The sequence below is a fragment of the Arachis hypogaea genome, chromosome 4, assembly GCF_003086295.3.
Source record: "Arachis hypogaea cultivar Tifrunner chromosome 4, arahy.Tifrunner.gnm2.J5K5, whole genome shotgun sequence".
Classification (NCBI taxonomy): domain Eukaryota; kingdom Viridiplantae; phylum Streptophyta; class Magnoliopsida; order Fabales; family Fabaceae; genus Arachis; species Arachis hypogaea.
Genome location: NC_092039.1, coordinates 19,964,124 through 19,988,059, shown reverse-complemented (window position 1 = coordinate 19,988,059; position 23,936 = coordinate 19,964,124). Strand labels below are relative to the sequence as shown.

Genomic DNA, 23,936 nt, shown 5'->3' with positions numbered 1-23,936 from the left:
CGGATCCCATAATCTGTAACCAAAGTCTTCGTGACCATAACCCATGAAGATACACTGCTTTGACTTCCCATCAAGTTTAGACCTTTCATCTCTTGGAATGTGAACAAAAGCCCTGCAACGAAACACTCGCAAGTGACTATAGGAGACATCTTTCCCTCTCTAAACTTTCTCTGGAACATCACCATTAAGTGGAACTGAAGGAGAAAGGTTGATAAGATCTACTGCAGTTCTCACCGCTTCACCCCAAAAGGATTTAGACAACTTTTCATGAGAGAGCATACACCTGACTCTGTCATTAATAGTGCGATTCATTCTTTCTGCAACTCCATTATGTTGAGGAGTCTTAGGAACCGTCTTCTCAAGCTTGATTCCATGTCCTTTTCAATACTCTTCAAATGGACCCCTGTATTCACCACCATTATCTGCTCGAACACATTTCAATTTCCTTCCTGTTTCTCTTTCAACACTTGCATGAAAGTGTTTGAAGATACCGAGCACCTGGTCTTTAGATTTCAAAACAAAAGCCCACACTTTTTGAGAATAATCATCAATAAAAGTAACAAAATATGATGCACCACCTAGTGTTTTAGCATCCATAGTGCAAACATCAGTGTGAACTAAATCTAGAACATGTGATCTCCAATGAGGTCCAGAATTATGAAATGATACTCTAGCATGCTTTCCAACAAAACAATGAGTGCAAGTATTTAAAGTTGTACCTTTCACTGGAAGTGAGTGCTTCTTGGCCAAGACGCTTAGTCCTTTCTCGCTCAAGTGACCAAGACGTATATGCCACAAATCAGAAGAGGAATCATCAGCTACATTCACATCTTCTTTGCACAACTTTGCTTGCAACCGGTAGAGAGTAGTGAGACTATTGTCTTCTCTAGCAACAATGAGAGCTCCTTTGGTAACCTTGCATTTTCCACCACCAAAGAAAGTGCAATACCCCTCTTGATCCAATGCCTTCACTGAAATGAGATTGAACCGCATATCTGGCGCATGCCTAACATTCTTCAACTGAAACTTGCATCCCATGTTAGTTTCAAGCCACATATCACTCATACCAATGATATCACACACTCCTTTATCTCTCAATTTGATCTTGCCAAAATTTTCAGCAGTATAGGAAGTGAAAAATTCATGCCTCGGAGTGACATGACATGAGGCACCAGAGTCCATTGTAAAACCCGGTTAATTAACGGCTAATTAGCCTATAAATGAGAGTTTATTCTAGAAAGTCTAAAATGTAATTTTTATGGCTAAATGTGATAGAGGAGATTGAGACGAGAATTTCGGTACCAATTTTATAGAATTCGGACCAAGATTGGACCGAACAGGCCAAACCGGGCCAACCGGACCCAAAGTGGGCCCTTGGCCCAACTAAACTAAACCAAAATCCTAGTTTTTAGCATTCTCTCTCCTCACTAAACACACTCACATGCTGGAAATGGAGGCCATGGAGGGAAGAACACTCTCTCAAGTTCTTTCTCTCACTTGATCTTCAAACCACCATAACTTTTGATCTAGAGCTCCGATTGCCACTCCATTTGCGGCCACGCGTTCACCGCAGAGAGCTCTACAAAACCCATACAATTAATCTTGAGGTAAGCCACGTTTTGCTCTTTGAAATTCCAGCCTTGTTTTCGAGTTTTATGAGCAAAAATGTTGAGATTTTGGGCTCTTTGATGTTATAGGACCCAACTCTCTTGAAGGAGAAGGTTAATCTTGTCTCCTTGGACCTTGGGTGTGGTAAGATTCTCAACCCTAGTGTAATTTTGTTGTTCTATGATGTTTGGGTATTGAGATGTTGTGTATGGGTATGATGATTGTGGCTTAGGTTGTGTATATGTGAATATTGGAGCTTGATTGATGATTTTGAAAAGCTTGAAAAAGGGATTTGGTGGTGAAAAATCTGTTCTTAGAGGTATTGAGGCCTTGAGAGCTTGTGAATAAGTGGTTTGGAAGTGCTCCGGTTGAGCTTGGGAAATCGGCTAAGGTATGGTTTCGGTTTTCCGTATCTAATATGTAATGTGGTAGGAAATACTTAGGCTAGAGGCCCTAAGATAGGCATTGAATGGTTGATGTTGTTGAATGATTGAGATATATGATGTGGTCATATATGTGATGATGATTATTGATGCCTTGGTGGTATGATGTATGAGAAATATGCATGTTGTGATATATGCTTGATGATTCGTTATGGTTGAATTGTGGGTTGAACCATGTTGATGGTGAGTATGATATTGATTGTGTACAATGATGATTTAGTGGAATTGGTGTTGTTGAGAATTGGCATGAGGAAGAGTATATGATATGTCAATATGATTGAGTTTGAGCCACTTGGGTGAAGTGGGTTAAAATGATGAGATAGTGATTTTGATAAATTGTGGTAAAGTGTCAATGTGTGAGTTGAGGAGGCTTGATGTTGAAATTGATATATTTTGATTGATTTCAAAAAAAAAGGGATGAAAATGGCATGTTTTGATTGATTTTGAAAAGAGTTGAATATGGCTTGTTTTGAAAATGGCATGTTGTGGTTTTGTATGAAAAACATGGTTTTTGGGCATACTTTGATGGGACATAACTTGGACTACGGATCTCTGTTTTATGCCAAATCTGTTTAGAAATGAAATTTGATCCGGGATGTCCATGCCGTTCGAAGAACGGATGAAAAATGATTTAAAATGAGGAAGTTATGTCCACTGGAAGATAGGGGTTTGAATCTGTGAATTCTGCAGCTTTTAACTTAGAAAATTTTTAGCAGAATGACCCCTCGCGCGTAGGCGCACTTGGCGCGTACGCGCCGTTCTTCCCAAAGCACCATCCACGCGTGTGCGTGATGTGCGCGGGCGCGCCGATTGTGCTGCACCCAATGCCCAGCCATTTTCCAGAGAGTTATGTCAGAACTGTGCCAGTTTTGTGCCTGGGGCACGAGAGTACCCACGCGTACGCGTGGTTGACGCGTGCGCGTCGTTTGGCTAGTTTTCAATCCACGCGTTAGCGTGCATGACGCTTACGCGTCGATGAGTTTTCGAGGCCATCCACGCGTGCGCGTGCGTACGCGTGGACCTGTTTTCATCCCAAAGTTGATTTTTGAGTTTTAAAAGCCAAATTTCATACTTCTAAGCCTCCGATCTCATTACTTATATCTTAAATCATTATGATATGTCTAGCTATGAGAAGAAAGGCTAGTGAATGTGGTAACTTGCGAGTGAAGCAAGGGGAAAATGAACGATCATTGAGGATCAAGCATGATTATGTGAGATGCGGAGGATGGTGGTGGAAGTGCTTGTTATGCCATGGGCCGAAAGGCCGTAATTGTTAATGAGATGGCTGGTTATGGATTTAACCGTGATGCCAATGGGCTGGTTCTGGATTGAACCGTGAGCCGGAATGGCTGTGTATGCTATGAATATTGGCTGGTTCTGGACTGAACCGTGAGCCAGGTGGCTGAGATGGATGTTGATCCATGGATGAGAATTCCTGCATGTTTATGCTGAATTATTGATAATTGTGATTTGCACTTCCACTATCTGAGATAGTGATTTTGATAAATTGTGGTAAAGTGTCAATGTGTGAGTTGAGGAGGCTTGATGTTGAAATTGATATATTTTGATTGATTTAAAAAAAAGGGATGAAAATGGCATGTTTTGATTGATTTTGAAAAGAGTTGAATATGGCTTGTTTTGGAAATGGCATGTTGTGGTTTTGTATGAAAAACATGGTTTTTGGGCATACATTGACGGGACATAACTTGGACTACGGATCTCTGTTTTGTGCCAAATCTGTTTAGAAATGAAATTTGATCCGGGATGTCCATGCCGTTTGAAGAACGGATGAAAAATGATTTAAAATGAGGAAGTTATGTCCACTGGAAGATAGGGGTTTGAATCTGTGAATTCTGCAGCTTTTAACTTAGAAATATTTTAGCAGAATGACCCCTCGCACGTAGGCGCACTTGGCGCGTACGCGCCGTTCTTCCCAAAGCGCCATGCACGCGTGTGCGTGATGTGCGCGGGCGCGCCGATTGTGCTGCACCCAATGCCCAGCCATTTTCCAGAGAGTTATACCAGAACTGTGCCAGTTTTGTGCCTGGGACACGAGAGTACCCACGCGTACGCGTGGTTGACGCGTGCGCGTCGTTTGGCTGGTTTTCAATCCACGCGTGACGCTTACGCGTCGATGAGTTTTCGAGGCCATCCACGCGTGCGCGTGGAGTGCGCGTACGCGTGGACCTGTTTTCATCCCAAAGTTGATTTTTGAGTTTTAAAAGCCAAATTTCATACTTCTAAGCCTCCGATCTCATTACTTATATCTTAAATCATTATGATATGTCTAGCTATGAGAAGAAAGGCTAGTGAATGTGGTAACTTGCGAGTGAAGCAAGGGGAAAATGAATGATCATTGAGGATCAAACATGATTATGTGAGATGCGGAGGATGGTGGTGGAAGTGGTTGTTATGCCATGGGCCGAAAGGCCGTAATTGTTAATGAGATGGCTGGTTATGGATTTAACCGTGATGCCAATGGGATGGTTCTGGATTGAACCGTGAGCCGGAATGGCTGTGTATGCTATGAATATTGGCTGGTTCTGGACTGAACCGTGAGCCAGATGGCTGAGATAGATGTTGATCCATGGATGAGAATTCATGCATGTTTATGCTGAATTATTGATAATTGTGATTTGCACTTCCACTATCTGAGATACGAGTTTCCCCGGGTAGTAGCAGTGGCTAGCCACCACGTGCTCCAGGTTGAGACTTGATACTCTGTTGACCCTATGTCGTAAGTGTGGCCGGGCACTGTGAATGACTTGGATGAGCTCGCCCCCGTAAATATTCACCAGTGAGGGTGATGGATATAGATCATGATTATGATCAAGTTTATAACGAGTATAACTCGAGTTGGGGATGCGTGACAGAGGAACAGTCCAATGGTTAGCGACCAGGACTTGTCGGGTTGGCTCTATAACCGACAAGATGATATCATCAGCCACTAGGGACAGACATTCATCATATGCATACTATATGAATTGTTTGGGATTGCCTATTTGACTGCATATTACTTGCTAATTGTCTAAATACTTTACTTGTTCCTAATTGTATATTTCTTGCTTGATATAACTGTGTTTGCTACTTTATACTCCTGCTGGCGGTTGGGAGGTCTGAAGGAATTGGAAAGGGAAGTATTAGTTAGACTGAAGAATCTTTAGTCAGATGCCCTTTATGGTTTAGCCTGTTTATAAGCTTTAATATTATCTGAAGGAAGTTCTAGGATTGCCTTTGGCTTTCCTCCATTATTATGTATTATATATGTGGAAGCTGTTACCATGCTAGGGACCTCTGGTTCTCACCCATGCGGATTTTGTGGTTTTCAGATACAGGGCGTGAGGTTTCCCGCTGAGGCATGCTGGAGACTTCTGGATTTGCGAAGATCCTTTGTTCTCGGGGCTATGTTTTGGTTCATATGTTTTGCTTAGATACTCTTATCTCCATTAAATAATACAAACTGTGATGACTCCTCTTATGGGAGATTTTGGAGAATAGGTTTTATGTATTTGTGTCCCTTTGGGTTTCCTTTGGGGTTATCTTCGCAGCCGGACCTTGAGTCTTGATATTCCTGTTTTTGACACTCCTTTGTATATATATAATCTCGCGTTGGTTTATCCTTGCTCGTTACGTTATCGATCGGAGTGTTGCGCTTTAGAGTTGCGATTTTTGTTTATCCCTTTTTTTTTCTACAAAGGCTCCTAGTTATAATCAATCATTCATACTACTATACGTACTAAATTTTTATTTTTGAGGTTGTAATACCTTGCCATCTCTGAATTATGACTTAAGCATAAGACTCTGTATGGTATGGTGTTACATTATGGTATCAGAGCAGTTCGTTCCTGTAGAGCATGAGGGATGGACTGACTATGCTTATGTGCATTCTCTGTATATGTGTTATGTGCTATTAGTATATCTGCTTGATATAATTGGCATAAACGTTCATGAGCATGCATTTGGGACTTTGAAGCACTAGACTTCCGATATTGAGACTGATCAACTTAATATCGATTGTTTGGTGTGTATAAGAACCAGATGGCGCCTCGTGGACGTGGTAGAGGTAGTGTGAGAGGTCGTACGAATGCTCGTGCACTGGAGAATAACCCTAATGACCCGGTGAACTTTATGACTTCGTTGGAGAACATGGCTGCTGCTATGCAAGCCACTGCTGAGGCTCTTGGTCAACAGATGAACAACCATGGTAATGATGGAGGTGGAGTTCAGGGTCCGATGACGCTGGCAAACTTTTTGAAGGTTAATCTGCCTAAGTTCAAGGGAACTACTAGTCCGACTGAGGCTGATACATGGTTTCAGGCTATGGAGCGAGCACTACAAGCACAAGTGGTACCTAAAGGACAGCGTGTCGAGTTTGCTACCTATATGCTCATCGGTGAAGCGTCGCATTGGTGGCAAGGTATCCGACGTCTTCTGCAGCAGGATGATGACTATATCACTTGGAATGTCTTCCAAGAGGAGTTCTATAAGAAGTACTTTCCGACTTCTGCTAGGACGGATAAGGAGCTTGAATTGTTACAGCTGAAGCAGGGTACTATGTCTATATCAGAGTATACTGACAAGTTTGAGGAGCTGTTCAGGTTCTCTCGTATGTGCCAAGGGACTCCGGTGGAATATGAGGAATGGAAGTGTGTTAAGTATGAAGGAGGACTCCGGAGTGATATTTTCAGTTCAGTGGGACCAATGGAGATTAGGACCTTCTCCGAGTTGGTAAACAAGTGTAGGGTTGCTGAAGAGTGTGTGAAAAGGGCAACCGCTGAGAAAGGGAGTCATAAAGGATCATTCCCACAGAACCGAGGGAAGAGCTTTGCGCCTAGAGGTCCGTCTTTCAAGAGGGGGAACTCTTTTAGGAGGCCCAACAAAAACAACTTCCAAGGAAAGAGTTTGAGAAGCAGCTTCAGAATGATCAAGCTTGTACTAGATGTGGGAGTCACCATCCGGGAGCACCATGCAAGGCCGGATGGGGTTTGTGCTACACTTGTGGAAAGGCGGGGCATAAATCCGCAAATTGTCTGGAGAAGCAGAAACAAGGTGCTGGAAAGGCACAACAGACTGGTCGGGTATTCACCACCTCAGCTATAGGTGCCAAGGGATCCGAGACACTTATTCGAGGTAACTGTGAAATGGCGGGTCAAACTTTAAATGCTTTATTTGATTCGGGAGCATCACATTCATTCATTGCATTTGAGAAAGCCCATGAGTTAGGATTGAAGATTGTAACTTTAGGTTATGATCTAAGAGTGTACGATGCTACCCATGAAGCCACGGTAACTAGGCTAGGATGCCCGGAAGTTTCCTTTAGGTTAGCAGCGTGATTTTGTTCATAATTTAGTCTGCTTACCGATGATCGGTCTTGATCTTATCTTGGGATTGGACTGGTTATCTAAGAACCATGTTCTGCTAGATTGTTCTACAAAGTCGGTGTACTTTATGCCGGAAGATACTGAAGGGCCGGTCGTGGTGAATAATTATTACTTGAATTCGATGATGGTGAACTGTTCTGGAACCGAATGTCAGGGTATCATGTTGTTAACCGCGGGCGTTTTGGGTGATGATCAAAGGTTGGAACGGATTTCGGTTGTGTGTGAGTTTCCGGAAGTGTTTCCCGATGATATTAATGAGTTTTCACCTAACCGAGAGGTTGAGTTTGCTATTGAATTGGTGCCTGGGGCGGGACCAAACTCAAGTGCTCCTTATAGGATGTCATCGTTAGAGATGAACGAGCTAAAGTCTCAGTTAGAGGATTTGTTGGGGAAGAATTTTATACGACCAAGTGTCTCTCCGTGGGGTGCTCCAGTGTTACTGGTAAAGAAGAAGGATGGGAGTATGCGGCTCTGTGTGGATTACAAGCAGCTGAACAAGGTTACGATAAAGAATAAGTACCCATTGCCGAAAATTGATGATCTCATGGATCAGTTACAAGGAGCTGGAGTTTTCTCCAAGATCGATTTGCGATCCGGTTATCACCAGATAAGGGTGAGGGGTGAGGATATCCCTAAGACCGCTTTTAGGACTCGTTATGGTCATTACGAGTACACTATAATGTCTTTCGGGTTGATGAACGCTCCTGCAGTGTTTATGGACTACATGAATAGAGTTTTCCGTCCGTTTTTGGATAAATTCGTTGTTGTCTTCATTGATGACATACTGATTTATTCCAAGACTGAAGAAGAGCATGCGAAACACTTGAGGACCGTGTTGCAGATTCTAAAGGAGAAGAAACTCTATGTAAAACTGTCTAAGTGTGAGTTTTGGAAGAGTGAGGTGAAGTTTTTGGGCCATGTGGTGAGTAAGAAGGGAATAGTCGTAGATCCAACTAAGGTGGAGGCTGTGATGGATTGGAAGCAACCAACCACCGTGACAGAGATAAGGAGTTTTCTAGGTTTAGCTGGCTATTACCGAAGGTTTATCAAGGGCTTTTCACAGATAGCTTTGCCAATGACAAAGTTAACCCGCAAAGACACTCCGTTTGTTTGGACTCCTGAGTGCGAGGAGAGCTTTCAGACATTGAAGAAAAAGTTGACCATTGCACCTGTGTTAGTGTTACCCGAGCCGAATGAGCCATTTGAGGTGTATTGTGATGCCTCATTAAAGGGTCTAGGGTGCGTGCTGATGCAGCATCATAATGTGGTGGCGTATGCCTCACGACAGTTGAGACCTCATGAAGTTAGCTATCTTACACACGATTTGAACTCGCTGCGGTTGTGTTTGCCTTGAAGGTGTGGAGGCATTACCTCTATGGGGTTAAGTTCTAAGTTTTCTCTAATCATAAGAGCTTGAAGTACCTCTTTGATCAGAAAGAGCTTAATATGAGGCAGAGAAGGTGGATGGAATTGTTGAAGGACTACGACTTTGAGTTGCATTACCATCCGGGAAAGGCGAACGTAGTGGCGGATGCATTAAGTCGAAAGTCATTATATGCGACTTGGATGATGCTTCAAGAGGAGACGTTGCTCAAGGGATTCGAGAGTCTAAAAATTGGTGCTCAAGAAGTATCCGGAACTTTGTGTTTGAGCCGATTAAAAATCTCGAGTGACTTTAAGTCCGAACTCCTAAAGGCTCATCAGAATGATGAAGCTTTATGGAAGGTGTTACCGACCATTGAGCAAGGAAAATAGTGGAGAGTGTCGGAAGAAAAAGATGGGTTATGGAGATTCAAGGGTAGGATCATTGTGCCGGATGTTGGCACTTTGAGACAAGATATTTTAAAGGAGGCACACAAAAGCGGATTCTCCATTCACCCGGGAAGTACTAAGATGTACCATGATTTAAAGGCAATGTTTTGGTGGCCGGGTATGAAGAATGATGTGGCGGAATATGTACCAAAGTGCTTAACTTGTCAAAAGGTAAAGATTGAACATCAAAGACCTTCCGGGATGTTGCAACCTTTAGAGATTCTGCAATGGAAGTGGGAAAGTATTGCAATGGACTTTGTGTCTGGATTGCCAAGGACTAGGACTGGTGTTGATGCTATCTGGGTGATTGTGGACCGACTGACGAAGTCAGCTCACTTTTTACCCATTCGGATGACTTACACCCTTGAGGAGCTAGCACGGTTATACATAAAGGAGATTGTGAGACTTCATGGTGTACCTGCTACTATAATCTCTGATAGAGATCCTCGCTTAACTTCAAGGTTTTGGGGTGCATTTCAGAAAGCTTTTGGAACCCGATTAAGCTTGAGCACGGCTTACCATCCTCAAACAGATGGTCAATCTGAAAGGACGATCCAAACACTAGAGGATATGTTGAGAGCTTGTGTTTTGGACCAACCGGCGAGTTGGGATCGGTATATGCCATTAGTGAAGTTTGCATACAATAATAGTTATCATGCGAGCATCGGAACGGCTCCGTATGAGGCCTTGTATGGGAGGAAATGCCAATCTCCGCTATGTTGGTATGAAGCTGGAGAGAAAAGCTTGTTAGGGCCGGAAATGATAGCCGAGACTACTGAACAAGTCAAGAAAATCCGTGATAGGATGCTTACGACGCAGAGTCATCAAAAGAGTTACGCCGATCAGAGGCGAAAGCCCTTAGAATTTGAGGAAGGAGATCATGTTTTCCTTAAGGTTACTCCGACTACAGGAGTAGGTAGGGCGATTAAGGCAAAGAAGTTGAATCCTCGATACATTGGTCCATTTCAGATCCTGGAGAGGATTGGACCGGTGGCGTATCGGATGGCTCTACCACCTCATCTTTCGAATCTACACGACATGTTTCACGTGTTGCAGCTTCAGAAGTACACTCCTGATGCTAGCCATGTGTTAAAACCTGAGTCGGTTCAGTTAAAGGAAGATTTGACGCTTCCAGTGGCTCCAGTCAGAATTGATGATACTAGTATCAAACGGTTGCGTGGAAAAGAGGTTTCATTAGTCAATGTGGCATGGAGTCGAGGCGGTGTTGAGGAACACACTTGGGAACTCGAGTCGGAGATGCAAACGGATTATCCACATTTATTCCCAGGTAATTGCATTTGAATTTTGTGGGCAAAATTCCCAATTAGGTGGGTAGAATGTAAAACCCGGTTAATTAACGACTAATTAGCCTATAAATGAGAATTTATTCTAGAAAGCCTAAAATGTAATTTTTATGGCTAAATGTGATAGAGGAGATTGAGACGAGAATTTTGGTACCAATTTTATAGAATTCGGACCAAGATTGGACCGAACGGGCCAAACCGGGCCAACCGGACCCAAAGTGGGCCCTTGGCCCAACTAAACTAAACCAAAACCCTAGTTTTCAGCATTCTCTCTCCTCACTAAACACACTCACATGCTGAAAATGGAGGCCATGGAGGGAAGAACACTCTCTCAAGTTCTTTCTCTCACTTGATCTTCAAACCACCATAACTTTTGATCTAGAGCTCCGATTGCCGCTCCATTTGCAGTCACGCGTTCACCGCGGAGAGCTCTACAAAACCCATACAATTAATCTTGAGGTAAGCCACGTTTTGCTCTTTGAAATTCCAGCCTTGTTTTCGAGTTTTATGAGCAAAAATGTTGAGATTTTGGGCTCTTTGATGTTATAGAACCCAACTCTCTTGAAGGAGAAGGTTAATCTTGTCTCCTTGGACCTTGGGTGTGGTAAGATTCTCAACCCTAGTGTAATTTTGTTGTTCTATGATGTTTGGGTATTGAGATGTTGTGTATGGGTATGATGATTGTGGCTTAGGTTGTGTATATGTGAATATTGGAGCTTGATTGGTGATTTTGAAAAGCATGAAAAAGGGATTTGGTGGTGAAAAATCTGTTCTTTGAGGTATTGAGGCCTTGAGAGCTTGTGGATAAGTGGTTTGGAAGTGCTCCGGTTGAGCTTGGGAAATCGGCTAAGGTATGGTTTCGGTTTCCCGTATCTAATATGTAATGTGGTAGGAAATACTTAGGCTAGAGGCCCTATGATAGGCATTGAATGGTTGATGTTGTTGAATGATTGAGATATATGATGTGGTCATATATGTGATGATGATTATTGATGCCTTGGTGGTATGATGTATGAGAAATATGCATGTTGTGATATATGCTTGATGATTGGTTATGGTTGAATTGTGGGTTGAACCATGTTGATGGTGAGTATGATATTGATTGTGTACAATGATGATTTAGTGGAATTGGTGTTGTTGAGAATTGGCATGAGGAAGAGTATATGATATGTCAATATGATTGAGTTTGAGCCACTTGGGTAAAGTGGGTTAAAATGATGAGATAGTGATTTTGATAAATTGTGGTAAAGTGTCAATGTGTGAGTTGAGGAGGCTTGATGTTGAAATTGATATATTTTGATTGATTTCAAAGAAAAGGGATGAAAATGGCATGTTTTGATTGATTTTGAAAAGAGTTGAATATGGCTTGTTTTGAAAATGGCATGTTGTGGTTTTGTATGAAAAACATGGTTTTTGGGCATACTTTGACGGGACATAACTTGGACTACGGATCTCTGTTTTGTGCCAAATCTATTTAGAAATGAAATTTGATCCGGGATGTCCATGCCGTTCGAAGAACGGATGAAAAATGATTTAAAATGAGGAAGTTATGTCCACTGGAAGATAGGGGTTTGAATCTGTGAATTCTGCAGCTTTTAACTTAGAAAATTTTTAGCAGAATGACCCCTCGCGCGTAGACGCACTTGGCGCGTACGCGCCGTTCTTCCCAAAGCACCATCCACGCGTGTGCGTGATGTGCGCGGGCGCGCCGATTGTGCTGCACCCAATGCCCAGCCATTTTCCAGAGAGTTATGTCAGAACTGTGCCAGTTTTGTGCCTGGGGCACGAGAGTACCCACGCGTACGCGTGGTTGACGCGTGCGCGTCGTTTGGCTAGTTTTCAATCCACGCGTTAGCGTGCATGACGCTTACGCGTCGATGAGTTTTCGAGGCCATCCACGCGTGCGCGTGCGTACGCGTGGACCTGTTTTCATCCCAAAGTTGATTTTTGAGTTTTAAAAGCCAAATTTCATACTTCTAAGCCTCCGATCTCATTACTTATATCTTAAATCATTATGATATGTCTAGCTATGAGAAGAAAGGCTAGTGAATGTGGTAACTTGCGAGTGAAGCAAGGGGAAAATGAATGATCATTGAGGATCAAGCATGATTATGTGAGATGCGGAGGATGGTGGTGGAAGTGCTTGTTATGCCATGGGCCGAAAGGCCGTAATTGTTAATGAGATGGCTGGTTATGGATTTAACCGTGATGCCAATGGGCTGGTTCTGGATTGAACCGTGAGCCGGAATGGCTGTGTATGCTATGAATATTGGCTGGTTCTGGACTGAACCGTGAGCCAGGTGGCTGAGATGGATGTTGATCCATGGATGAGAATTCCTGCATGTTTATGCTGAATTATTGATAATTGTGATTTGCACTTCCACTATCTGAGATACGAGTTTCCCTGGGTAGTAGCAGTGGCTAGCCACCACGTGCTCCAGGTTGAGACTTGATACTCTGTTGACCCTATGTCGTAAGTGTGGCCGGGCACTGTGAAAGACCTGGATGAGCTCGCCCCCGTGAATATTCACCAGTGAGGGTGATGGATATAGATCATGATTATGATCAAGTTTATAACGAGTATAACTCGAGTTGGGGATGCGTGACAGAGGGACAGTCCAATGATTAGCGACTAGGACTTGTCGAGTTGGCTCTATAACCGACAAGATGATATCATCAGCCACTAGGGACAGGCATTCATCATATGCATACTATATGAATTGTTTGAGATTGCCTATTTGACTGCATATTACTTGCTAATTGTCTAAATACTTTACTTGTTCCTAATTGTATATTTCTTGCTTGATATAACTGTGTTTGCTACTTTATACTCCTGCTGGCGGTTGGGAGGTCTAAAGGAATTGGAAAGGGAAGTATTAGTTAGACTGAAGAATCTTTAGTCAGATGCCCTTTATGGTTTAGCCTGTTTATAAGCTTTAATATTATCTGGAGAAAGTTCTAGGATTGCCTTTGGCTTTCCTCCATTATTATGTATTATATATGTGGAAGCTGTTACCATGCTGGGGACCTCTGGTTCTCACCCATGCGGATTTTGTGATTTTCAGATGCAGGGCGTGAGGTTTTCCACTGAGGCATGCTGGAGACTTCTAGATTTGCGAAGATCCTTTGTTCTCGGGGCTATGTTTTGGTTTATATGTTTTGCTTAGATACTCTTATCTCCATTAAATAATACAAACTGTGATGACTCCTCTTATGGGAGATTTTGGAGAATAAGTTTTATGTATTTGTGTCCCTTTGGATTTTCTTTGGGGTTTTCCTTATTTTTATCATATGTATATATTGCTATGCTCGGACCGGTTATCTTCGCAGCCGGATCTTGAGTCTTGATATTCCTGTTTTTGACACTCCTTTGTATATATATAATCTCGCGTTGGTTTATCCTTGCTCGTTACGTTATCGATCGGAGTGTTGCGCTTTAGAGTTGCGATTTTTGTTTACCCCTTTTTTTTTCTACAAAGGCTCCTAGTTATAATCAATCATTCATACTACTATACGTACTAAATTTTTATTTTTGAGGTCGTAATACCTTGCCATCTCTGAATTATGACTTAAGCATAAGACTCTGTATGGTAGGGTGTTACATCCATAATCCAAGTGGAATCATCACAGACAAGATTCACATAATTTTCATCATATGTGATAAGAACATCTTCATAAACAATAGCAGCAGTTTCTTTATCACTATCTTTACCTTTGTCTTCATTTCTTCCCATTGATTGTTCTCTTTTCAATAACCTACAATACCTCTTGATATGCCCCGGCTTGCCATAATGGTGACAAATGAACTCCTTTCTTGGCTTGTACTTTCCTCTTGACTTGCTTCGACTCTCTGACCTGTCAGAACTGTGAGGTTTTCTACTTTGACTTCTCCCCCGTGACTCTGAAACAAGTGCTTCTGACTGTGAGGAGGCATTAGTCAAACCTCGCTCTTTTCTTCTAGCTTCTTCATTCAACATGCTCTCTTTAACCATTGCTAACGTCAACTTTCCTTTTGGAGCTGAGTTAGTCAGTGTCACAACCAGAACTTCCCAACTATCAGGCAAAGAGCTCAACAGCAACAAGGCTTGCAACTCATCATTCAAAGTGATTTCATTATTTGTCAGTTGGTTCACCGTCTCCTGAAAAATGCTCAAGTGCTCCGGCATTGATTTACCTTCAACATACTTCATATTGACAAGCTTCCTAATCAAGAATGCTTTGTTTTGCACATTCTTTCTCTCATATAACTCCTTCAATTTCTTCCACATCTTCTCAGCATTCGTTTCGTTGTCAACATGTGGATACACACTAAGATCAAGCAATTGCTTAATCAAAGCAACTGCCTTCCGATTCAGCTTCTTCCATTCAGCATCGGATTTAGTACCTTTGGATTTATCTCCCTCCACAGGATCATACAAGTCCTTGCTATACAACATATCTTCCATGAGGGTCTTCCAAATTGAATAATTTTGGGAATTCAATTTGATCATATTCGGTCCATGAGTATTTTCCTCCATTTAATCAGCACAGAGATAACCAACCAAAGCTCTAGATACCACTTTGTTGGGAAAAACTCAATAAAGGTTCAAAAATAAGAACCTATCTAACAGTGGAAGCACCAAAAATAATTTTTCCACAACTTGTGCAATTAAATTGGCAACACCAAAGATACTCCAAGCAGCAAATATAATGGCAAAAATTAAATAATCAGACACCAAAATTTTAACGTGGGAAAACCCCCAAAAGAGGGACAAAAAATCCACGAGACCTAGTCCAGAAAAATCTTTCACTATCAGAATAATGGGTACACAAATAGTCTTCCTAGTAACACTAGGGCATCTCAACAATCAACAAAATACATCACTAAAACTGGTGGAATCAACATAAACCCTCCACAAAAGTGGATATCTCAAATCAGACAAAAAAAGATAAGACAATACAACAAATAAGTTATATCCTAATGTTCATCTCTATACCAGGAATAACATACTAAAATTTCATAAGAAATGGAGCAAGTTTACCAATTTAATAGGATCAAAGTTGGCTTGCCCTTTTCCCCCAAATTCTTCTCCTCTTCGGCGCTGTAACCCTATTTCATTCCTTTCATTCAAAAACAAAGAATGAAAGCTCTTCTCTCTCTCCCGTGCTTCCGTGGCTAATAGCCACCTTATTTCTTTTTTTTTTTTTAGTTGTGGGCTCTACTTGGTTGGAAACCCACCAACACTGACTTATATCAGTTCAATGGGAGTAAGTATATTTTTTATTATTCTTGTATATCAGGAACATGCAGAATTATAAATAAGGTTATATACTCAACTCTAAAAGAGATAAGTATTGTCTTATTAGATGTCTCAAAAAAGTTATAAAACTCAAAAGTGCATAAGGTTTATTATACTTCAACAGTAATCTAATAGATAACAAATTTATACACTTATAATTATTTGTGTACTTTATTAGTATTTTTAGCAGATATTTGAGTCAGTTAAATATAAATCATTAAATAGTAGACAAACAAATTTTGTTAGAGCAAAACATTATAAGTTCACACATATGAAATCATAAACTAAAGTTAGAAATTATTTGATAGTTAGATTCTGATTTTATTGGATGTCAAGACAATTTTAATTCATTGCATGTATATTCATATCTTCATTGAAAGAGTTCTTTAGAAATATGTTAAAAAAACACTTATTACTCTTTCTACTAAAATAATTGAACATAAAAAACCTTTTGAAAGCATTCATTTGATGATTACGAAAATTTGTCATAAATTATGAAAAAAATAAATTTAAAAGACCACTTGAGTTATTTTGTATTTTATATTTTTATTAAACAAGAGAGTTCAGAGTGTTTAAGTATTTTGTGAGCAAGTTAGCACAAACTCCACAAATGCACGCATATTTGGTTAATAAAAAACAAGCACCCAAAGTCTTTCATGGGAATACTATTCATATGAGTGTCATATCATTTTATGATATATTGTCTTAGAAGACATTAATGGAGATATTGAACTGAAAGATATTAACTTCAGATATCCTGCTAGGCCAAATGTGCAGATCTTTGCTGGATTCTCATTGTGTGTTCCAAATGGCACAACTGCTGCTTTGGTTGGTCAAAGTGGCAGTGGCAAGTCAACTGTGATAAGTTTATTGGAAAGATTCTATGATCCTAATGCTGGAGAAGTACTCACAGATGGAGTCAACTTAAAGAATTTCCAATTTAGATGGATAAGAGAACAAATTGGTTTGGTTAGTCAAGAACCGACTCTTTTTACAGCTAGTATCAAAGACAACATTGCTTATGGAAAAGAAAGTGCAACTGATGAGGAGATAATGACAGCAATAACACTTGCCAATGCTAAAAAATTCATTGACAAGTTGCCTCAGGTATGTCAATATTAAAACTTCATTGCCCTTTTTTAGTGTTTGGTTAAGGTAAATGAAAGTTTATTGTTATGTTCTCAGGGAATTAACACAATGGCAGGGGAGCATGGCACGCAACTTTCTGTTGGCCAAAAGCAAAGAATTGTCATAGCAAGGGCAATTTTGAAGAATCCTAAAATTCTGCTTCTTGATGAAGCCACAAGTGCATTGGATGCTGAATCTGAACGTGTTATTCAAGAAGCCTTAGAAAAAGCCATGTCAAATAGGACTACTGTAGTTGTTGCACATCGTTTAACAACTATTAAGAATGCTGACACTATTTCTGTGGTTCAACAGGGGAAAATCGTTGAAAAAGGTAATACAATTTCTTTTTCCTCAGACAAAACTAGTTTGAAATGTGTTATGTTGTATCATTATCATGTTAAATTTCCATTCCTGCAGCATGTTGAAAGTATGTTTATCATTTTTTGCATGTTTCCTTTTATTTGTAGGGTCTCATGATGAGTTCATCAAGGACCCTGAGGGTCCTTAATCTCAGCTTATTCGCTTACAAGAAGGGGAAAAAAATGAGGATGAAGATAGCAGAATTTTTGAAGCAGATTTAGATAGAGCTTCCTTCCACAAACCATCGAATTTGAGATCATTAAGCCGAGGTTCATCATGGAGCAGGCGTTCTCATTCAAATAACATTGTTGCCCCTTTAACTTCACAAAGTTCAGTACAAGAAAGAGGTGATGGCGATGTTGAAACTGGTGAACACAGTGATAAGAAGTGCAAAAACGTTTCAATGAAACACTTGGCCTATTTGAACAAACCTGAACTTCCTGTGTTACTGCTTGGAGGCATTGAAAGGATTCGCTCGTTGACAATCCAGAAGGTTATGCACCAAGAAATCAGTTGGTTTGATCATCCTGAAAACGCAAGGTATGGCAGCAACATACCAATATTTCACTTACAAGAAGGAAATATGAAAACATAGAAATATTAATCATCATGTGTTAATTTGATTCATTTTTATTGATTTAACTGAAAGAAATGAATCAACTTTCAGTGGTTCAATCGGTGCAAGACTATCTACTGATGCTTTAACAGTAAGAAGTCTTGTCGGTGACACATTGGCCCTCATTGTGCAAAACATATCCACAATCATAGCAGGCCTAATTATAGCTTTCACTGCTAATTGGATTCTAGCTTTTGTTAATTTTTCAGTAATGTCACCATGTTTTGTATACAACATGATAAGATTCTGTGTTGTCTGGTATAGTTGATGTATGAAGAGGCAAGTCAAGTGGCAAATGATGCTGTTGGTAGCATCAGAACTGTTGCATCGTTTTGTGCAGAACAAAGGTGATTGATATGTATAGGAAGAAGTGTACAGGACCAGAAAAACAAGGTGTAAGGTTGGGGCTTGTTAGTGGAACATGATTTGGTTTCTCATTTATTGCTCTATACTGCACAAATGCCTTTTGTTTCTTCATAGGATCTATTCTTGTGCAACATGGGAAAGCAACATTTTCAGAGGTTTTCAAGGTACCTACCATCAAAGGATCTAGAGTTAAATCTAAGCGTGTGGATAGAACTAATGTAGTGGTAGCTCATAGGCTTTCAACAATCAAAGGTGTTGATATCATTGCTGTGGTGAAGAATGGAGTGATTGCTGAGAAGGGAAGACATGATAAATAAATACACTAAAAAATTAGTGATAATTAATTATATTATATTAGTTAATTAATTAATAATTAAATTAAAACTTAGTTTTCTAATTAAATACAATTTAAATTATTAGTGATTTTTTAAAAACTGTTTAAGATAAAAAAATATATTATTTATGTTAATGAGTTTGGAAAACTCTAAATTAATTTGATGATGAACAAACATTATTAAAAACAATTAATTACAAAATTATTAATTTGATCTTAATTCATACTTGCTTAATAAATAATTTTGTGTGTGCAGATTTGTTACTGGGCCGAAATGAAAAGAAATATCCCAAGCCCAATTAATTAAAATTTCAACCTGGTGGACGAAATTGTGATCACTATTCTTTAAGTTACATTTATCAACTTGGTGCTGTAGTTGCACGTAATTGTAAAATTATGGAAATTGAATTTGGCATGAGTGGACACAACTCCGTTCAACTAACCAGCAAGTGTACTGGGTCGTCCAAGTAATAAACCTTACGTGAGTAAGGGTCGATCCCACAGAGATTGTTGGTATGAAGCAAGCTATGGTCACCTTGTAAATCTCAGTTAGGCAGATTAAATTTGTTTATGGGTTTTCGAAAATTAATAATAAAAAGAAAATAAAAGGGATAGAAATACTTATGTAAATTAACATTGGGGATTTCAGATAAGTGTATGGAGATGCTATGCTCCTCTTGAATCTCTACTTTCCTATTACAGTCATCCAATCCTTCCTACTCCTTTCCATGGCAAGCTGTATGTAGGGCATCACCGTTGTCAATGGCTACATCCCATCCTCTCAGTGAAAACGTTCCTATGCTCTGTCACAGCACGGCTAATCATCTGTCAGTTCTCAATCAGGTTGGAATAGAATCCCTTGATTCTTTTGCGCTTGTCATCACGCCCAGCCTTCAGGAGTTTGAAGCTCGTCACAGTCATTCAATCACGGAATCCTACTCAGAATACCATAGACAAGGTTTAGACTTTCCGGATCCTCATGAATGTCGCCATCTATCTAGCTTATACCACGGAGATTCTGTTGGAGAATCTAAGAGATACACATTCAAGCTCTGTTGCATGTAGAACGGAAGTGGTTGTCAATCACGTGCGTTCATAGGTGAGAATGATAATGAGGGTTACTTATCATCACATTCATCATGTTCTTGGGTACGAATGAACATCTTGGAATAAGAATAGAAGAGAATTGAATATAAAGTAATAATAATTATATTGAAACTCGAGGTACAGCAGAGCTCCACACCCTTAATCTATGGTGTGCAGAAACTCCACTGTTGAAAGTACATAAGTAAAAGGTTCAGGCATGGCCGAATGGCCAGCCCTCTCCATGATCAAGTGACCAAATGATCAAAAGATTAAACTGTCCAAAGATATCTAATACAATAGATAAATGTTCTATTTATAATAAACTAGCTCCTAGGGTTTACATGAGTAAGTAATTGATGCATAAATCCACTTCCGGGGCCCACTTGGTGTATGTTTGGGTTGAGCTTGATCAATCCACGAGCTGAGGCTTCTCTTGGAGTTGAACTCCGAGTTATGACGTGTTTTGGGCGTTCAACTCCGGATCATGACGTTTTTCTGGCGTTTAACTCCAGACAGCAGCATGTACTTGGCGTTCAACGCCAAGTTACGTCGTCAATATCCGAATAAAGTATGGACTATTATATATTGCTGGAAAGCTCTGGATGTCTACTTTCCAACGCCGTTGAGAGCGCGCCAATTGGAGTTCTGTAGCTCCAGAAAATCTATTTCGAGTGCAGGGAGGTCAGATTCCAACAGCATCAGCAGTCCTTTTGTCAGCCTTTTTCAGAGTTTTTCTCAAATCCCTCAATTTCAGTCAGAATTTACCTGAAATCACAGAAAAACACACAAACTCATAGTAAAGTCCAGAAATGTGAATTTAACATAAAAACTAATGAAAACATCCCTAAAAGTAGCTTAAACTTACTAAAAACTATCTAAAAACAATGCCAAAAAGCGTATAAATTATCCGCTCATCACAACACCAAATTTAAATTGTTGCTTGTCCCCAAGCAACTGAAAATCAATTAGGATAAAAAGAAGAGAATATACTATGAAGTCCAGAATATTAATGAATATTAATTTAATTAGATGAGCGGGACTTGTAGCTTTTTGCTTCTGAATAGTTTTGGCATCTCACTTTTTCCCTTGTAGTTCAGAGTGATTGGCGTCTCTGGGAACTCAGAATTTGGGATAGTGTTATTGACTTTCCTAGTTAAGCATGTTGATTCTTGAACACAGCTACTTATGAGTCTTGGCCGTGGCCCTAAGCACTTTGTTTTCCAGTATTACCACCAGATACACAAATGCCACAGACACATGACTGGGTGAACCTTTTCAGATTGTGACTCAGCTTTGCTAGAGTCCCCAGTTAGTGGTGTCCAGAGCTCTTAAGCACACTCTTTTGCTTTGGATCACGACTTTAACCACTAAGTCTCAAGCTTTTCACTTGGACCTTCATGACACAAGCACATGGTTAGGGACAGCTTGATTTAGCCGCTTAGGCCTGGATTTAATTTCCTTGGGCCCTCCTATCCATTGATGCTCAAAGCCTTGGATCCTTTTTACCCTTGCCTTTTGGTTTTAAGGGCTATTGGCTTTTTCTTCTTGCTTTTTCTTTTTCTTTATTTATTTTTTCGCCATTTTTTTTCGCAAGCTTCCTTTTTCACTGCTTTCTCTTGCTTCAAGAATCAATTTCATGATTTTTCAGATCATCAATAACATTTCTCTTTGTTCATCATTCTTTCAAGAGCCAACAATTTTAACACTCATAAACAACAAGATCAAAAATATGCACTGTTCAAGCATTCATTCAGAAAACAAAAAGTATTGTCACCACATCAATATAATTAAATTAAATTCAAGGATGAATTCGAAATTCATGTACTTCTTGTTCTTTTGAATTAAAACATTTTTTATTTAAGAGAGGTGAAAGACTAATGGATTTTATTCATAGCTTTAAGGCATGGTTACATACTAATGATCATGAAGTAGAGACACAAAACATAGATAAACACAATACTAAAAACCGAAAACAGAAAGAAATAAAGAACAAGGAATGAATCCACCTTTAGTGGCGTCTTCTTCTTGAAGGTCCAACAATGTCCTTAAGCTCTTCTATGTCCCTTCCTTGCCTTTGTTGCTCCTCCCTCATTGCTCTTTGATCTTCTCTTATTTCTTGGAGAATGATGGAGTGCTCATGATGTTCCACCCTTAATTGTTCCACATTATGGCTCAAATCTTCTAAGGAGGTATTGAGTTGCTCCCATTAGTTGTTGGGAGGAAAGTGCATTCCTTGAGGCATCTCAGGAATTTGTTGATGATGAGCTTCCTCATGCACTTCTTGAGGGCCGTGAGGAGCTTCTCTTGCTTGCTCCATCCTTTTCTTGGTGATGGGCTTGTCTTCTTCAATGGAGACATCTCCTTCTATGATAACTCCAGCTGAGTAACATAGATGGCAAATAAGGTGAGGGAAGGCTAGCCGTGCCATGGTGGAGGACTTATCGGCTATTTTGTAGAGTTCATTGGAGATGACCTCATGAACTTCTAGTTCCTCTCCAATCATGATGCTATGGATCATGATGGCCCGATCCACAGTAACTTCGGATCGGTTGCTAGTAGGAATGATGGATCTTTGGATGAACTCCAACCATCCTCTAGCCACAGGCTTGAGATCCAGTCTTCTTAGTTGAACTGGCTTGCCTTTAGAGTCTATTCTCCATTGAGCTCCTTCCACACATATGTCCATAAGGACTTGGTCCAACCTTTGATTAAAGTTGACCCTTCTAGTGTAGGGGCGTTCATCTCCTTGCATCATAGGCAAGTGAAACGCCAACCTCACATTTTCCGGACTAAAATCTAAGTATTTCCCCCGAACCATTGTGAGATAGTTCTTTAGATTCGGGTTCATACTTTGATCATGGTTCCTAGTGATCCATGCATTGGCATAGAACTCTTGAACCATCAATATTCCGACTTGTTGCATGGGGTTGGTCAAGACTTCCCAACCTCTTCTTTGGATTTCATGTCGGATTTTCGGATACTCATTCTTTTTGAGCTTGAAAGGGACCTCGGGGATCACCTTCTTCTTTGCCACAACATCATAGAAGTGGTCTTGATGGCTCTTGGAGATGAATCTTTCCTTCTCCCATGACTCGGAGGTGGAAGCTTTTGTCTTCCCTTTCCCTTTTCTAGAGGATACTCCGGCCTTAGGTGCCATTGATGGTAATGGAAAAACAAAAAGCTTATGCTTTTACCACACCAAACTTAAAATTTTGCTCGCCCTCGAGCAAGAAAGAAAAGAAGAGTAGAAGAAGAAGAAGAGAAGATGGTAGAAAGGGAAAGAAGTAGGTTCGGCTATGTGGGAGAAGAAGGGGTTGTAGTGTGTGAAAATGAGGTAGAATGGAAGGGTATTTATAGGGAGAGGGGAGGGTGGGTGTTCGGCCATGTTGGGTGGGAATGGGTGGGAAATTGAATTTGAATTTTATGAAGGTAGGTGGGGTTTATGGGGAAATTGGGAAGAGGAATTGAGGTGATTGGTGAAGGTTTTTGGGAAGTGTGATGTGGGAAAGAGTGAAATGAGATTTGGATTAGGAGAGTGTGATTAGGATTAAAAGAAAAGGTGGGAATATGGTAGGTGGGGATCCTGTGGGGTCCACAGATCCTGAGGTGATCCTGTGGGGTCCACAGATCCTAAGGTGAAAAGAAATACCATTCCTTCACCATATAGGCATGTAAAATGCCTTCGTGCATCATTCTGGCATTCAAACGTCCATTGGTGCACGTTCTGGGCGTTCAACGCCCATGTAATGCATGTTTCTGGCGTTAAACGCCAGTTTCATGCTTGTTGCTGGCGTTCAACGCCAGCTTGTCTCCTCCAGGCACATTCCTGGCGTTCAGCGCCAGGATGTTGCTTGTTTCTGGCGTTCAGCGCCAGAATGGTGCTCTGTTCTGGCGTTGAACGCCAGCCAGATGCATCTTACTGGCGTTGAACGCCAGTCTGCGCTACCTCCAGGGTGAAAATTTTTTTCTTCTGTTTTTGACTCTGTTTTTAATTTTTTTGATTTTTTTCGTGACTCCTCATGATCATGTACCTAATAAAACACAAAATAACAATAAAATAAAATAAAATAAAAGTTAGATAAATAAAATTGGGTTGCCTCCCAACAAGCGCTTCTTTAATGTCAATAGCTTGACAGTGGCTCTCATGGAGCCACAAGGTGATCAGGTCAATTTTAGTGTGTAGTCCCAACACCAAACTTAGAGTTTGGATATGGGATCT

The 23,936-nt window shown here is 40.5% G+C and overlaps 1 pseudogene; it reads left to right on the top strand.

Moving 5' to 3' along the window:
• Nucleotides 1-16,526: 16,526 nt before the first annotated feature.
• On the top strand, nucleotides 16,527-18,614 carry LOC112794728 (ABC transporter B family member 9-like; annotated as a pseudogene).
• The last annotated feature ends 5,322 nt before the right edge of the window (nucleotides 18,615-23,936 follow it).